General features: G+C 39.4%; 1 pseudogene; it reads left to right on the top strand.

The window, feature by feature from the left end:
• The first annotated feature begins 17,886 nt into the window (after positions 1-17,886).
• On the top strand, positions 17,887-17,982 carry LOC120365461 (U6 spliceosomal RNA; annotated as a pseudogene).
• Positions 17,983-18,733: the final 751 nt, after the last annotated feature.

Here is an 18,733-nt window from a genome sequence, read left to right as displayed (position 1 = left end):
ATGTTGGCCAGGCTGGTGTCAAATGCCTGACCTCAGGTGATCCACCTGCCTTGACCTCCCAAAGTGCTGGGATTATAGGCATGATTCACTGCATGTGGCAAACAAACAAACAAACAAAAATACACATTTTAAAAGGCCACCATCTTTACCACACACAAAATAAAAGCAGCTTTAAGAAAATGATAAAAATATAGCTAATGTGGTCCCTCATATATATAACAAGTAAAATAATAATATGCAAATCAGTTTTGTATTGGAAAAAATACATAGATACAAGTAGAGACAAATGAACTATTAACAGTAGACAAAAATAAATATAATGAAAGATGTATATCTTCTCTAGTAAGTAATATATTTTAAAGCACAAGATACCACTGTTTGCCCATTAAATGGACAAAAATGAAAAGCTGGATACTTTCTAGCATCATTAAACATGTAGGCAAGTGGATATTTCCCCATAGTCTTAATAGATTTGGGGGAAATTTGGTCATATCTCTTCAAAAACTAAATTGTTTTGTTTTTTGCTTTGTTTTGATTTTTCAGAGACAGGGTTTCACTCTTTTGCCCAGACTAGAGTACAGTGATGCAATCATAGCTCACTGCAGCCTCAGAAGATATCCTCTGACCTCAGCCTCCTGAGTAGCTAGGACTACAGGTGCAAGCCACCATGCCTAGCTAAGTTTGTTGTTGTTGTTTGGTAGAGATGGGGTCTCACTAAATTGCTCAAGCTGGTATTGAATACCCGGGCTCAAGCTGTTTCTCTCCTCAGTTTCCCAAAGTGCTGGGATTACAGGCATAAGCCACTGTGTCCTGCCTCAAAAAATAAAATTTAAACATCTTTTGATGCAGCAATTCCAATTCTAAGAACATATCCTACAGTAATATTTCCATATGCATATATACATGTAAATATATTTTAAGCAGAAGCAATATTTGTAATATTGATAAATAACCTAATATCAGTAATGAGGTTATTAAATAAAACATTGCAAATATATACCATGAAGTATTATGCAACTCAATATAAATTTTATTAATATATTAACATCTAATAGTTTGATATTAATATACAATTTACATATAAACTAATATTAACCATAAGCAAAATTTTCATAAAATGTGAAGTGAGAAAACAAAGTTATATTGATACTGTGCTTTCTTATTCACTTGAAAACCTACCTAGATATGTGTATGTGTGAGAATATACACAGAGACAAACACTAAAGTATGAAAAAATGTTTAAATTAATACACATTAAAGAAGTAAAGCAGAGACCTCTCAAAATGTAGACTGAACCATGGGAAAGAATACTACATTATTTGAAATTTTTACAGTAAACCAATGTTCATTCCTTGTTCAGAGAAGATTTTCCTGACCAGCAGACATCATGCCATCAATTGGTGATTCAGGGACCCAGTGTCCTTATACCTCATGGATCTGCCATCATTTCCACATGGTTGAAATGTGTGTTGAAGAGAAAGCATGAAAGTTTCAGTGGCCTGACCCAAAATTGGACTCTTCATTTCTGCTCACATCCCATTGGCTAAAACGTGGTCACATGGCCATAAAAAATGCAAGTGATTCTGATAAATTTGGTCCATGTAGTCGGCATAAGAGGAACAATTTTGATAAACATCTAGCAGCCTGTCCCACAGGGAAACAGAGGTTCTGAGTTTCCAGCTCTCTGCCTCTTCCGGACAATAGTAAAACTCAAAAGAAGTGGTGGGACCAAGAGACTTCCGCCTCCTCCACAGATCTCCATCATCAGCACCTCCATAGATACAAACAATAGATTTTTTTTCAATTTTATCTGAAATACAATCCAAATAGAGCTTCAAGACAAATCTCCTATCCCCCATTTCAGTACCAAAATTCTGAAACTGCTACTGCCCCTGATCACCTTCTGAGGGACCCAGACAAAGTCAGCTCTGAACCATTAAGCCTCAAGATGTTGAGAAATCCTATCAGCCTGAATTCAGGTGTGCCATGATTAGCCTTATCCTTGTTTTGCTTCCCTGTCTATAAAATGGTAAGACACCACCCTATCTATTTCAAGGAAATGTGAACTTCGCAAAGGGTAATGTACACAGAACTTTGTAAGCTAAAAAGAACTACTGAAAGTTATTTTTAATCATAAGCATTGAGATCCATCTATTCTCTTCCCTCACCTTTGTTTTTTCCTCCCTTACTTTCTCTGTGTATTATTTATCTGATTCCTTATAAAAGAAATGAAGGACATATACCTACTATGTACCCACAAATACTGAATTTAAAAAAAATGAATGTGGTCCCTTAAACTAAAACCCACTACAATTTAGTCCCAAGGAAGAGAGTTCTAGGGAAGAGTCAAAGAATGACATAAGAACAAAAGGTAATACTGGGCAATAGGATTGGATTTGAGGTAACCAAATCGGACAGGTATATGATCCTTTCTTCCCAAAAAGTGGGTTCCCAAAAGTGTAGATCAGCCACTCCATGCTTTAAGGGGATAAAGAGAATAAAAAAGCTGAATTTCCAGCTTTCCAAAATGTGGTTCCCATGGTGTTTGCATGGAACTGGAAGAAAAGAAAGGAAGTGATGACTAAAGTGGATGAAAGGTCAGGCACGGTGGCTCACGCCTGTAATCTCAGCACTTTCGGAGGCCAAGGCGGGTGGATCATTTGAGGGCAGGAGTTCGAGACCAGCCTTGCTAACATGGTGACACTCCAGCTCTACTAAAAATACAAAAATTAGTTGGGCGTGGTAGTGCATTCCTTTAATAGCAGCTACTTGGGAGGCTGAGGCAGATAAATTGCTTGAACCTGAGAGATGGAGGTTGCTGTGAGCAGAGATTGCACCACTGGACTCCAGCCTGGGTGACAGAGACTCTGTCTCAAAAAAAAAAACAAAAAAAAACAAAAAAACACATAATTAAGTGGTGGAAGGGTTAAAATACTAAGTAATAGACTCTTCCAGCTTGCAGAAGACATCCAGCACTCCATGGCTGGGTGGCTCAACCCTTCCCCATCAGATATGGCAAAACAAAATGTTAGCATGTCAGCGGTAAGTCAGTTAGCAGGCTGTAGCAATGCCGCTAACAGAATAACATGACCTCAGAAGCTATTTGTCCTTTTTGAAGCCAACAACTATCCAGTAGGATTTTAGAGGCACCCAAAGCCTTACAATTATATCTCCCTCCTGCCTTCAGATATTCAGAATGTCTTTAGCAAGACAATCTTTGGTTTCACAATCACAGATAAACTTTCCATGCAGATGTATGTGTTCATATAGCTAGGTTGTGACTAGCAGGTAATAAGGGTCCTGTTTTATAAGACTTAGAGTCCTAGATACCTGAAGAGGGTGTGGAAAAAGGGAGGCTAGGGCTCCCCCAACAATTTCATCTATTTAAAGCCTTATCTCTTCTGAAACCTATAATCAAACCAGATTTGTAGCTGCCACTTAAGTCTCTGAAACCTTCCAGGAGCTTTTTTTAATGCAAAAAACAAACAAAACAAATGCCCACTAAGTTCCACCAATACAGGACTGATTAAGTAAAGACCAGTGTCTTCATACAATGAAATATCATGAAATTATCAACAAACAGTAAACAGTACGGATGGTTTCTGGATCTTATATAGAAAAATCTCCAAGATCCAGTCAGAAAGGCAAGAAAAAAAAAGTGGGTGGATAAACTCTATCTGTATGTGCTTATAAATGCATAAAGTCATTCTAGAGGAATACAGAAGAAAGAAGAGAGAGGCTGAAAACAGGGAAGATGGTGACAAGCAGCGGCTTACTTGAGCCTGGGAAGTAGAAGTTGCAGTGAGCTGTAATTACACCATTGCACTCCAGCCTGGGTAACAGAGTGAGACTCTGTCTCAAAAAAAAAGGGGGGGTTTTAAAAGCATATAGTTAGTGAGGGCATGGAGTGTCATACATTGCTGTATTTGGTATAAATGACCTCCATGGAGAACAGGTTATTAAAGTCTCCCACAATTACAGATGCACCATTTCGACACAGCAATTCTATTTCCAGGAATATATCCCACAGGTACAATGGCATGTGTGCTAAGCAACAGATGTAAAGGTTATTCACTGCAGCATTGTTGATATTGCCAAAGTACTGGAAAAAAACTCAATAGGAGACTACACCCATTCATAAAATCTTGTACAGCTGAAAAATAAATAAGGAAGCTCTTTATATACTAGCATAGAACAATCTTCAACCTATATTCTTAAGTGAAATATGCAAGTTTTGAAATATTTTGTGGACTATCATTGAAGTAATATATTTCCTGTAAGTCCAAAATATTTTTAGAAGCATTTCACCAACAACTTGTAATATTGGTGCCTTGAGGGAATATAGTTGGATAGCCGGGAAATGTGTGGAGGGAGAGATTTAACTTCTGTACTTTTAGCTTTTGAAGCATGTCAATGTGCAACTTTTTCAAAATATTTTTGAAGAAAAACAGATTTTTAATATTTGCAAAATTCACACCAGGCTTATATTCTAATCAAGCCTGAAGCTGTTCAGAGGGGAGCCTAGTGAATCCCCAAAGCTTCACATTAGTTCCATGTTTGATGCAGATCAAACTAGGGATAAGAAAGGTTGAGAACACTGGACAATTTTTTTCCTCCACTGGAGGATATACTACTGCCATTTAGATGAGTCATTATTAAATGATTCAATGACTTCATGATTCTAAATAAAACCATTTTCCAGGGACTTTTTTTTTTTTTTTTTTTTTTTTTGAGATGGGGTCTCATTCCATCACCCAGGCTGGAGTGTAGTGGTGCAATTACAGTTCATTGCAACCTGGAACTCCTGGATTCAAGTGATCCTTCTGTCTCAGCCTCTTTCCAGTTCTTCTGTGAGCTCTCAATCAAATGCTTTAGTTTCTTAATAATGAAGGGACCTCCTTTTCCCAAGCCCTGTGTCAATGGACTCTATTGCTTAAGAAGAGAGATGTCTGATTCGCTAGAGGAGACAGAAAAGAACATTAGTATCCAGTGATCGTTCTTTTATTTTGTTGGGGACTTAGAGTGACTGTGTTAACTTCAAAGAAGCCAAGATGCCTTGGGATGTGGTTAAAATCCAAATGACACACATCCTAAAAGAAATGAGTCTGAGCTGGGGAGAATATAGGATCCTAAGTATGGTAGTTATTCTAAAAAAAGATAGCTGCTACTGCCGGCCTGGGCAACACAGAGAGACCCCATCTCTACAAAAAATTAGCCAGGTATAGTGGCACACTATGCCATGCGGGAAGCTGACTCAGGAGAATTGCTTAAGCCTGGGAGTTCAAGGCTGCAGTGAGCTATGATCACACCACTGCACTCCAGTCTGGGTGAGACAGTGAGACCCTATCCCAAAAGCAAAACAGAAAGACAGCTGCCACTGGTGGGGAATGCTAACTCTACCTTCATAGAATTAGAACATATAAGAAGTCTTTTGCTACTTATAGATTGTGCATTCCAAGAGTGGTTTAGAGCTAAGAAAGCATATCAAGACTGACTTTAAAACAAAAATGACGACTCAACCACCCGGAGAGAGATCCAAGATGGCTGATCACTAGCAGCTCGGGATTGTAGCTCCCAGTGAAAGCGCAAAGAACGAGAGGACGCCACACCTTCACATGAATTCTTGTTGCTCAAGCACCAGGAGATTCCCAGCAGAGGAGCCCCACGGGTCGCCAGCGCGACTCTTGTGACCGGCGAGGCGGTTTTACCGGCGCCTCGGAGCGTCGGTTCTTGGTGCAGAGTCAGAAAAGCACCATCAATCTTAACGCCGCTGATTTAGTCGGTGCAGTGGGTTGCTCAGATTTCGGCGCTGAGAATCAATAAGTCGGATGTCCACTCAGAAAACCAATTACAAAGACGGTAAATACAAAGACCACAGATGGATAAATTTATAACGAAGGGAAGAAAACAGCCAAAAAAGGCTGAGAATACCCAAGATCAGAACGCCTCTCCCTCAGCGGGGGATCACAGTTCCTCATCAGCAACGGAACAAGGCTTGATGGAGAACGAGTGTGTTCCAATTACAGAAGCAGGCTTCAAAATGTGGATAATGAGAAACTTTTGTGAATTAAAAGAACTTGTTTTAAACCAATCCAAAGAAACTAAGAACTTTGAAAAAAGATTTGACGAAATGTCAAAAAGAATACACAATTTAGAGAGGAATATAAGTGAATTGATGGAGCTGAAAAACACAATACGAGAACTTTGTGAAGTATGCACAAGTTTTAACAGCCGAATTGATCAAGCAGAAGAAAGGATATCAGAGGTCGAAGACCAACTCAATGAAATAAAACAAGAAGACAAGACTAGAGAAAAAAGGTTAAAAAGGAACGAGCAAAGTCTCCAAGAAATATGGGACTATGTGAAAAGACCTAATCTACACTTGATAGGTGTACCTGAAAGTGAGCAAGAGAATGAATCCAAACTGGAAAATACGCTTCAGGACATTATTCAGGAAAATTTTCCCAACCTAGTAAGGCAGGATAATATTCAGCTCCAGGTAATACAGAGAACACCACAGAGATATTCCTCAGGAAGAGCAACTCCAAGGCACATAATCGTCAGATTCACCCGGGTTGAAATGAAGGAGAAAATACTAAGGGCAGCCAGAGAGAAAGGTCAGGTTACCCACAAAGGGAAGCCTATCAGACTCACAGCAGATCTCTCAGCAGAAACCCTACAAGCCAGAAGAGAGTGGGGACCAATATTCAACATCCTTAAAGAAAAGAACTTTCAACCCAGAATTTCACATCCAGCCAAACTAAGCTTCACAAGTGAAGGAAAAATAAAGTTTTTTGTGAATAAGCAAGCACTCAGAGATTTCATCACCACCAGGCCTGCTTTACAAGAGCTTCTGAAAGAACCACTACACATAGAAAGGAACAAACAGTATCAACCTTTCTAAAAAAATACCAAAAAGAGCATCAATATAATGAAGAATTTACATCAACTAATGGGCAAAATAGCCAGCTAATATTAACTGGCAGTATTAAACTCACATATATTATTATTGATTCTAAATTTAAATTGACTAAATCCCCCATCCAAAGACAGACAGGCAATTTGAATAATAAAACTAAAACTGATCAGTATGCTGCATCCAGACCCATCTCACATTCAAGGATACACAAGATTTAAAACAAGAGATGGAGAAGGATTTACCAACCAAACAGAGAGCTAAAATAAATAAATAAAACGCAGAAGTTAAAATTAAGCAACAAAGATCAAAAGAAGCAAAGAAGGACATTATATAATGATAAAAGGATCAATGCAACAACAAGAAGAGCTAAAGATCCTAAATATATACGCATCCAATACAGGAATACATAGATCAGTACCACATCATATCAACTTAGAAGTTTAAATGAAATGTTCGTTGGCTCCTTGTTTGTTATTCTCTTCCCTCATTTTCTTTTATATCTCCATTATTAAGGACAATTATAGGCATACCCATATTTAGATTGCATTCTAGCCCGGGCAATAAAGCAATACCCCCATTCTCTCTCCCTCTTCCTCTTTCTTTTTCTTATTTAAAAAAAAAAAAAAAAAAACCCAGTGAGATTCTAAGTGCCTCTTATAAGATCTCATGCCATTGCTTGGATCCCCTGGGTCAGTAACGCCCTGGGCTGAGCTAGGCACTCTGGCTGGTCAGTATTTCTTGATTTCCCTATATCACAGCTAAAAAAAAAAAAAGAACTCAACCACCCATATGTGAAACATTCTGATATTGTTCTAGATGCCTTTGATAATTTCATTTTTTTTATTTTGTTTTTGTTTCTGTATAGCAATTTGAATAATCTTTCTAACCCATCTTCAAACTCACCAAATTATTCTTTTTCCAATAGGCTATAAAGCAAAATCAGTAATTTTTAAATTGTACATATTGCATTTTTAACTCAAAAAAAAAATGACTAAAATTTTCAGAGCAAGCTTGTGAGCCAATGCATTTATGTCCACAAGATGGTGCTATAGCTTCTGCCAAGTACAAAACTCGCATTTCCTTTAGGAACTAGAAATACAAAATATGTTTCTGATTGAGGACCAAATCTGCACATGCTCTGGTGAGTCTGTCAAAGAAACAAATTGTGCAAAAATGTCCTGGGGGAGGTGGAGGTTGATTTGGGCCTAAAGGGTGAAGACCGTTCCAGGTAATAACACCTTCTACCACCTCCACACATACCTGAGTTGATGTCTCCTCCTTTTCCAAAATGCTGCTCTTCCTACCGTCAGGTGTGTGTGTGTGTGTGTGTCAGATATGGAACTGACGAGTGGCCCAGAGCTCCCACTTCCACCCAGGGGCAGCTCAAGGCTCGCCCCTTCAATAAAGCCTTTCTTTGCCATTCTGTCCCATATTAATCACACCTTCCTAGGGGTACAAATATAATAAGGCAACAGAATGTTTTAGAATACTATTTTTCCATTTCCATCTAAGTATGCCAAATTTTCGGGGGGCACAGAGTCCATTTTATAACCCACAGCAATTAGGATCCTATCTTGAATTTATGCACAGTGATGGTATCACAAATGCTGGCAATCTCAAGCAAGGGTTCAGTCACTTTGCTTAGCAGCCCAGGTAACTGGGAGGATGCTGGCCCCAGTCAGCCACTACCCAGATCTAGAAATATGTTAAGTCATCACCTCTTTGGAGTTGGTCGACCATCTCTAACAGATAGGATTAAACTGTCCTGATTTTCTTTTAATGTCTTGTTTTAAACTTTAACATCTTCAGTATCCCTCTCCTGAGAAAGTCACAGAGGTGGGAATGTTTGTATTACAAGGGAAATAGAAAGATGTTTCTGCTGAAGTGAATGGCACCTCCCTTCCTATTCATCTTCATTCTTTAAAAAAAAAAAAAAAATCTGGCCTGGTGCAGTGGCTCACACCTGTAACCCCAGCACTTTGGGAGGCTGAGGTAAGTGGATCATTTGAGGTCAGGAGTTCAAGACCAGCCCGGCCAACGTCGTGAAACCCCACCTCTACTAAAAATACAAAAAATAGCCGTAAGTGGTGGCGGATGCCTGTAGTCCCAGCTACTCCGGAGGCTGAGACAGGATAACTGCTCGAACCCAAAAGGCAAAGGTTGCACTGAGCCGAGATTGTGCCACTGCACTCCAGCCTGAGCAACAGAGTGAGACTCTGTCTTAAAAAGAAAAAAAAAAAATTTTTTCTAACAGAGATGAGATCTCACTATGTTTTCCAAGCTGGTCTTAAACTCCTGGGCCCAAGTGATCCTTCCGCCTCCACCTCCCAAAGTGCTCGGATTAAAGGCTTAAGTCACTGCGCAGACCTCATCTTTATTCTTGTCTCCATTTTTCTCTCTTCCGTTCTGTGCCTCTGTGCATTGGCAGTTAAAAATGTGACATAACTATACAGTCAGCCCTCCTTATCCACGGTTCCACATCTTAGCTTCAACCAACAATGGATCAAAAATATTCAGGAAAAGAAAATGGATGGTTGTGTCTGTATTGAACATGTACAGACTTTTTTGCTTGTTATTATTCCCTAAACACCACTGTATAACAACTATTTTCTTAGGATTTACATTGCACTAGATAATAATCTAGAGATATCTTAAAGTATACAGAAGGATGTGCATAGGTTATAGGCTAAGCCATTTTATTTCAGAGACTAGAGCATTTGGGGATTTTGGCATCTGGGTTGGGTGTGAAGGGTCCTGGAACCAATCCCCTAGGATGACTGGATGTGGTGGATCACTCCTGCTCTCTTTTGCTAGCATATCCTCTCCACTGCCACAGAGGTAGGGGCAGGGTAAGTGGAAGCCTAGGGCCACAGAGACAACAGGGTTCTCTGCGCTCACCATCAAGAGGAGGGGAAGAAACCTTTGTGCCGCTATAGTAGAGGCTGCCTTTTAGAAGATAACTGGGATAACATGGATTAGGATGGAAGAGAATACTCATACCTAAGAACAATCACTGACTAGGGACTTTTGACAGTGGATGAAACACCTCAAGAAATAGACATCAAGGAAGTGAGATAAGGGATAAGGCCAAAGACTTTATATCGGCAAAAAGGAAGGACAGAGTTAGACCACTAAGAGCCAAAGTAAGGCCATTTCTGTGTTGAAAATAAACAGCAGGCTATTACTGGGTTTTGTCTTATGTCTATCAGAAGAAGAGGCAGTAGACAAAACACAACTTACTCTTTCAATAACAGGAGATTTTAGTCTAAAACAGGTAAGATACAAAAAAAAAAAAAAAAAAGATGTAAAACATGTTTGCTAGCTTCTTCCAAATAGAAAAAAATAAAAAATATTTGGCTTTAAGCCCTCAACACAGGAATTCTTGGAACTCTCTCTTTTCCAACCGATGTAAGAGGCAGTATAAACATCTCTGTATGTATCAGTATGTATTTGTGTGTATTGTGGTCTCATCTGATACCAAAAAGAATACAATATTACTCATAAATATATAAACAGAGACACATACATTTAATAAGATAAAATTAAATTCAAGATAGATTTTAAAATAGGGCAATAGAAAAATAAGAATAGAAGGTATAAAAGTTCACAAAATATACTTTACTATGCAATACATCTCAGAAAGGTAGGTTACAATTTTGCTATTCAATTCTATTCTTCAATTCAGAAGGGAAATATGAGGGGTATAAATTTTCTTCAGGCTAGCCTTGCTTTCTCAGTTTCTTCTAGAATTTATGCTAATACAACTTGTTGTTCAGATGCAATTTGCATAACCTTCTATCTTGAGAAAATAGAAACACCATCTTCAAGGATAAAAGTCAGTTGAAATTCAGTTCCCCACTCAAATATATTTCCCACCAATAATTACCTAATGTCCTAAATTTACTGGGTGTGGAAATTTCTACTCTTCCCTATCTCAGGGTTAGTTTGATGCTTACCTGCAGTTTTCTTTCAGAGGTTAAAGGGTAATGACTGCCTCCCCTTATTGAATAATCTTAATTTGTATGTTCTAGGGATTCATTTGTTTCTTTTCTTTTTCTTTTTTTAAGACGGAGTCTCACTCTGTCGCCCAGGCTGGAGTACAGTGATGTGATCTCAGCTCACTGCAACCTCCACCTTCCTGATTCAAGCAATTCCCCTTCCTCCGCCTCCTGAGTAGCTGGGATTACAAATGCATGCCACCATGCCCAGCTAACTTTTTTTATTTTTAGTAGAGATTGGGTTTCCCCATGTTGGCCAGACTGGTCTTGAACTCCTGACATCAGGCAGTCTGCCCACCTTGGCCTCCCAAAGTGCTGGGATTAGAGGTGTTAGCCACCACGCCTGGCCTCATTTGTTTTTCATATAAAGCCAAATCCTGACAGATTACCTTGGTATGCAGTGAGTAGTAGAATGAGTGAGTCCCTAACTTGCAATGAATAGCACCCCCAAATACCATAAAATTAGAGATGAAATAGAAATGAGAACAAAGAAGAGGGAGATTGTATTAGTCCGTTTTCACACTGCTGATAAAGACAGACCCAAGACTGGGGAGAAAAAGAGGTTTAATTAGATGTACAGTTGCACATGGCTGGAGAGGCCTCAGAATCATGGTGGGAGGCAAAAGGTACTTCTTACATGGCAGTGGCAAGAGAAAATGAGAGAGAAGCAAAAGCGGAAACCCCTGATAATCCCATCAGATCTCCTGAGACTTATTCACTATCAAGAGAATAGCCTGGCAAAGACAGGGCCCTATGATTCAATTACATCTCCCTGGCTCCCTCCCACAACACATGGGAATTCTGGGAGATACAATTCAAGTTGAGATTTGGGTGGAGACACAACCAAACCATATCATTCTGCCCCGGCCCCTCTCTCATGTTCTCACATTTCAAAACCAATCATGCCTTCCAAACAGTCCCCCAAAGTCTTAACACATTTCAGCATTAACCCAAAAGTCCATAGTCCAAAGCCTCATCTGAGACAAGGCAAGTCCCTTCTGCCCATGATCCTGCAAAATCAAAAACAAGCTAGTTACTTGCTAGATACAATGGGGGTTCAGGTATTGGGTAAATACAGTCATTCCAAATGGGAGAAACTGGCCAAAGCAAAGGGGTTACAAGGCCCATACAAGTCCAAAATCCAGTGGGGCAGTCAAATTTTAAAGCTCCAAAATGGTCTCCTTTGACTCCATGTCTCACATCTAGGTCAAGCTGATGCAAGAGGTAGTTTCCTAGAATCTTAGGCAGCTCCACCCCTGTGGCATCACAGGGTACAGCCTCCCTCCTGGCTGCTTTCACAGGTTGGCATTGAGTGTCTGTGGCTTTTCCAGGTGTACGATACAAGCTGTCAGTGGATCTACCCTTCTGGGGTCTGGTGGACGGTGGCTCTCTTCGCATAGCTCCACTAGACTGTGCCCCAGTAGAGACTCTGTGTGGGGTTTCTGACCCCACATTTCCCTTCCACACTGCCCTAGCAGAGGTTCTCCATGAAGACCCAGCCCCTGCAGCAAACTTTTGCCTGGGTATTCAGGCATTTCCATACATCTTCTGAAATCTAGGTGGAGTTTCCCAACTACAAGTCAATTCTTGACATCTGTGCACCTGCAGGCTCTACACCACAAGGAAGCTGCTGAGGTTTGGGGCTTCTATCCTCTGAAACCACGGGCAGAGCTGTACCTTGGCCCCTTTTAGCAATGGCTGGAGTAGCTGGGATGCAGGGCACCAAGTTCCTAGGCTGCACATAGCACAGGAACCCTGGGCCCAGCCCACAAAACTATTTTTTCATCATAGTTTTCAGGGTCGGTGATTGGAGGGCTGCCATGAAGACCGATGACACGCCCTGGAGACATTTTTCCCATTGTCTTGGTGATTAACATTCGGCTTCTTGTTACTTATGCAAATTTCTGCAGCAAGCTTGAATTTCTCCTCAAAAATTGGGTTTTTATTTTCTGCTGCATGGCTGCAAATTTTCCAAACTTTTACGTTTTTTTCCCTTTTAAAATGAATGCTTTTAACAGCACCCAAATCACCTCTTTAATGCTTTGCTGCTGAGAAATTTCTTCAACCAGACACTCTAAATCATATCTCAAGTTCAAAGTTCCACAAATCTCTAGGGCAGGGACAAAATGCCACCAGTCTCTTTGCTAAAACATAACAATAGTCATCTTTGCTCCAGATCCCTACAAGTTTCTCATCTCCATCTGAGACCACCTTAGCCTGGACCTAGTGATATTGTCAATATCACTATCAGCATTTTTGTCAAAGCCATTGAACAAGTCTTTGGGAAGTTTCAAACTTTCTCACATTTTCTTGTCTTTTTCTGGGCCCTCAAAACTGTTTCAACTTCTGCCTGTTACCCAGTTCCAAAGTCACTTCCACATTTCCAGTTATCTTTTCAGCAGCGCCCCACCCTACTGGTACCAATTTACTGTATTAGTCCATTTTCATACTGCTGATGAAGACATAACTGAGCCTGGGGTGAAAAAGGTTTAATTGGACTTACAGTTGCACAAGGTTAGGGAGGCCTCAGAATCATGGTGGGAGGCAAAAGGCACTTCTTACATGGCTGAGGCAATAGAAAATGAGAGAGAAGCAAAAGCAGAAACCCCTGATAAACCCATCAGATCTCATGAGACTTAATTCACTACCATGAGAATTGCATGGAAAAGACCAGCCCCCATGAATTCATAATTGAATCAATCATTGAAAAGAATTAGTAGAGGTTTGCTAAATAGGCAGAGAAAGGTAGGATGAGCATTTCAGATTCAAATACCTCCCCTTGGGTCCCTCCCACAACATGTAGAAACTCTGAGAGACAGAATTCAAGTTGAGATTTGGGTGGGGACACAGCCACACCATATCAGGGATAGTCACTGTTTCACTGATGTCATATTTATGGCAAGAGTTATTGTCATTCATCTGAGCTCCATAGTTAGAACATTTCTTTTGAAAAGATTTTAAGCAGATTCATAATGTTTTATGAGATATGCTATAAACTGAATGTTTGTCCTTTCTCCCACCCTCCCATTCAGATATGAAGCTCTAACCTCAATGTGATGGTATTGGGAAGTGGAGCCTTTGCAAAATAATTGTGTTTAGATGAGGTCAGAAGAGTAGATCCCCCTTGATAGAATTAGTGCCCTTATAACTAGAGGAAGATATATTAGACCTTCCTCTCTGCAGAATATGAGAAGGCAGCCATCTGCAAGCTAGGAAGAGAGCCCTCGGCATGAATCAAATCTATTGGCATCTTGATCTTGGACTTAATAGCCTCCAGAACTGTGAGAAATAAGTGTTCGTTGTTTGAGCCAACCAGCCCACGGGATTTGGTCACAGCAACCCAAGATGACTAATATAACATCTTCACAATTGAGCAAATGTATATATATATATATATATATATATATATATATATATATATATATATAATTTGTTTTACAAATAAATAGAAAGATTAATTCCTTGTCTAAAACCACATGACCAGTATAGGATCAAAATCTCATTCTCTACATGGTGAACTTACTCAATTATTTGTTCAACTTCTAAATTATTTACTAACTGATCACCTACTATATGTTAGAAGTTATGCTCAGTTTTGAGCCACAAAGACAGAGAATGTATGGTCCCAAATCTTAATAAGCTTGCAATAGAAAATAAGCAGATAAAAAAATAAAAATAAATTAGTTACAATATCACAGCATTAAAAATGTACTAACAGAAGTCTACACTGAATATACTATGGTGGCACAGAATGAAAGATAATCATTCTATTTGGAGAAGTCAGGAAGGGTCTCAGAGATGAGGTAACATGAATTCATCATTGAAAAGAATTAATAGAGGTTTGATAAATAAAGAAAGGTAAAAGAAGAGCATTTTACACATAGAGAATACTGTCTAGCAAGATCCAAGAATAAAAAATAACTGGCATATAATGGTTTGACAAACAATCAGGTTTGAGCACAAAACATACACAGTAGAGACAGAAAAAGTGACCAAGAGGGAGCCTTGGAATGAAGGGAGGAGCCAGACTGTGAAAGGCCTTTAGATTGCACTCAGTACAATTTTTGTAAACTAAATGAACTGCCATTTTAAAAGCGTAACTTTCCTTTGTGTGTTGCCTTTGCCTTTGTCGAACAATACTAAGAGCACCTATACCTGTGTGTCCAATCTCCAGTCTTAAGGGTAGCTGGATTTTGGCATTCAAATTCCCTTTTCTGCTTTCAGGGATCCAAGCTGGGATCAGCAGTGAACAGGTCTCAGTGCTTGCTTCATTTCATTCATTGCTTCTGAGGAGAAGAAAGTACCAGGAAGACAACCAATCCTATGGTACTTCATAACTATGGCTTGGAGACCCATGTCGAGCTTTTTAGTCTGACCACAAGTCTGGCAGTGAAGGCTTCCAAAATGGATGTGTAAATTTGAGCCAAGAGTGAGTACCCAGAAGAAGCCATAATAGACAGCAAAAGGCTATGTTCAAAAACATCTACGTGGTCTGAGGAAAACTGGGGGAGACACCAACTAAAGCTAAGTGAGCCAATTTGGGGAATTAATTTATCACCCCTAGAAAGACAGCCATGTAAAGGTATAAACTGCCCCTTCCGTTGGTCCTTGTGGTGGGGTATCTGCTGCAACTGTCGTGGATATTCCCATGAAGCCTCTGTATGGACCCAAATATCAGAGCAGCCCATTCTGCTTTATGTATCCTGCTCTTTCATTCATTCATTCAACAAACATTCATTGATCACATGCCATGCAATGTTTTAAACACTGGGATTACAGAGACAAAAGACACAGCCTCTGCTCTTGAGAAACACAGTATAGTGAACAGATTAAAATCAACGCATTTCTCCAGATAAGGAAAACTTTCTAGAAAAATAGAATTGAAAAATAAGTTTTAATTCACAACAGCATAAAAAGCTATAAAGTGTTGATAACCTTACTTAATAAAAAAATATAAATAAAAAGTTTTAAATCAGTCTAAAGGACATATAAGATGAGAAGAATAATTGGAGAGACATATCTATACCTTTGGAAAGGATAGTTTATTATCATAAAATATCAATTCTCCCCCCAAATTAACCTCAGGTAAGATTTCAGTTGGGTTTTCTGAGGGTCTCTGAAAACCTCTATAATCTACATGGAACAGTAAAGGTCCACAAATAACTAAATAAATGTTGAGAAAGAGGAGAAAAGTAGAGGTAAGGGAGGGACTGTCCCAACCAAATCCATTGATATACTGTAGCGCCACTGCATAGAAACAATCTTGAGCAAGAACGTTTAAATGAACAAGTAGAACAGAACAACAGAGCAGAGTCAGAAACAGACTCATCTACTGATTAGAATGTAATATATGATAAAGTTGGTAGCATAAATCAAGAAAAGATGAAAATTGGAGTTTAAAAACTGACATAATACTAAACTGACATAATAATATTAAGTATCTACTCAATATCATTAGACCAAATAGATTCAAGATGGAAAATAAAGCCATAAAGATAATATAGAAGAATTAATGGCAATAATTGGAATAATTATTGGCAAAATTATTACACATTTCTGTTCAGATTACTAGGAGACTATGTTTTCAATATCTAAAATGTACAGATAACTAACATTGAGATTATGCAAGTGACAGAGCCAGATTTACATCTCAGAAAGATCACTTAAGGGTGCAACAAATTGTATCTACTCTTTCTCTTCTTTTTCTTTTGGAGATAGGCTCTCATTCTGTCACCCAGGCTACAGTACAGTAACATGATCATGGCTCACTGCAGCCTCAACTTCCTCGGCTCAAGCCATCCTTCCACCTTGGCTTTTGCAAGGCAACAAGAAAGTTTTGCAAGGCAACAAGAAAATGAGAGTAACTCAAGAGAAAAGTAGACAAAGGCATGATAGGCAATGTAACAACATGCTAACAAATCTACTGAAATGCTCAACCCACTAGTAACCAGAGAAATGAAAATTAAACAGCAGTGAAATACACAGTGAAGCTACTAGACTGATCGAAACATGCCCAGTGTTGGTGGAGACATGGGGCTACAGAGACTCTTGCACTGTGAGGAACACACAGTCAGTGCAGCTATTCTAAGGAGCAATAGGCAGGATCTAGCTAAATAAGCCCACCGTCGCTTTCCAACCCCAGAATTTGGATCCTGGATGTTCATATCCCAGAGAAATTCTCACACAGGTCCATAAAGAATATATACAAGGCTGCTCACTGCAGCACTGCTTGTAATACAGGGAAAATGAAAGGATTTGGGTGGCCACCACTGAAAGAGAGGATAGGTAAAATATGATTAATTCCCACTGTGAAGCACCAAGCACTGGTTAGAAGCAACAGACTATAGATACACAAAGGAAAATGAGTTGATGTTTAAAAATCATTCTAATTTTAAAAAGTAAAAAATGTAAAGTTAATAAAAGACAGCATTTGTGTACATTAAAAACACATACAAACAGTACAGAAGTCTTTATAATAAGAAAGGAATAAGGTGGGGCGCGGTGGCTCATGCCTGTAATCCCAGCACTTTGTGAGGCCGAGGTGGGCAGATCACAAGGTCAGGAGTTCAAGACCAGCCTGGTCAATATGGTGAGATCCTGTCTCTACTAAAAAAATACAAAAATTAGCCAGGCATGGTGGCGTTTGCCTGTAGTCCCAGCTACTCTGAAGGCTGAGGCAGAAGAATTACTTGAACCTACGAGGCGGAGGTGGTAGTGAGCCAAGATCATGTCACTGCACTCCAGCTTGGGTAACAGAGTGAGACTCCGTCTCAAAACAAAACAAACAAACAAAAAAAGAAATAAAGGAATAGTAAAATGAGGTAGGAGCCTTGAACAAACCAAAGAAACCAAATGATAGTGTGCCATGAAGATTTAAGTAATTATTTTCTGCATCTGCTCTTCCCCAATTGATCCAAACAGGTAATTGGTAATAAAACCTAAAAAGCGCCTTTATAGAGATTAGCTCTAGTGTTTGCACATATACCAAAATTGAAATGATACTGAGATTAGCAATGGCCCCTAAGAAAGGATGACACGCAAATTCATGAAGCATTCCATATTTTAAATAAAGTTTAAAAAAAATTAAAATTTTTAAAAGCAGAAAAAATTTAAAATGTAAAATAAATGTATATATATATATATATAAAATATATATATATATATAATATATATATATATATTATATATATATATATATATATATTATATATATATATATATATATTATATATATATACAGATTAGCTCTAAAGGCTGTGGTTATTTGGAGGAGGAAATAAGAAAAGGCCTCACCAGAAAGTGACAACAAAGATGGACCTTGGAGGATGTGTAAGAGTTTATACGAAGTAGGGAAAAGGGGAGTGTAATCTGAGGGCAACTGTAAAAGCAACGGTTTCTAAATACAAGCAAAAGATAAGAAGGGAGAGAACAGGCTGGGCACAGTGGCTCACACCTACAATCCCAGCACCTTGGGAGGCTGAGGTGGGAAGATCACTTGAGCCCTGGAGTTTGAGAGCAGCCTAGGCAACATAGTGACACCCCAGGTCTACAAAAAAGTTTAAAATGAGCCAGGTATGGTGGTGCCTACCTGTAGTCCCAGCTACCTGGGGGGCCAAGGTAGAAGGATAGCTTCAGCCCAGGAGGTTGAGGTGACAGTGAGCCATGATCACGTCATTGCACTCCAGCTTGGGTGACAGAATGAGACTCTATCTCAAAAAGAAAAGGACCAGGCGCGGTGGCTCAAGCCTGTAATCCCAGCACTTTGGGAGGCCGAGGCGGGTGGATCACGAGGTCGAGAGATCGAGACCATCCTGGC

Source organism: Saimiri boliviensis, chromosome 10, assembly GCF_048565385.1.
Source record: "Saimiri boliviensis isolate mSaiBol1 chromosome 10, mSaiBol1.pri, whole genome shotgun sequence".
In the NCBI taxonomy this organism is placed as follows: domain Eukaryota; kingdom Metazoa; phylum Chordata; class Mammalia; order Primates; family Cebidae; genus Saimiri; species Saimiri boliviensis.
Note: the sequence above shows the minus strand (reverse complement) of the source record. Positions and strands in the feature narration are given on the sequence as shown.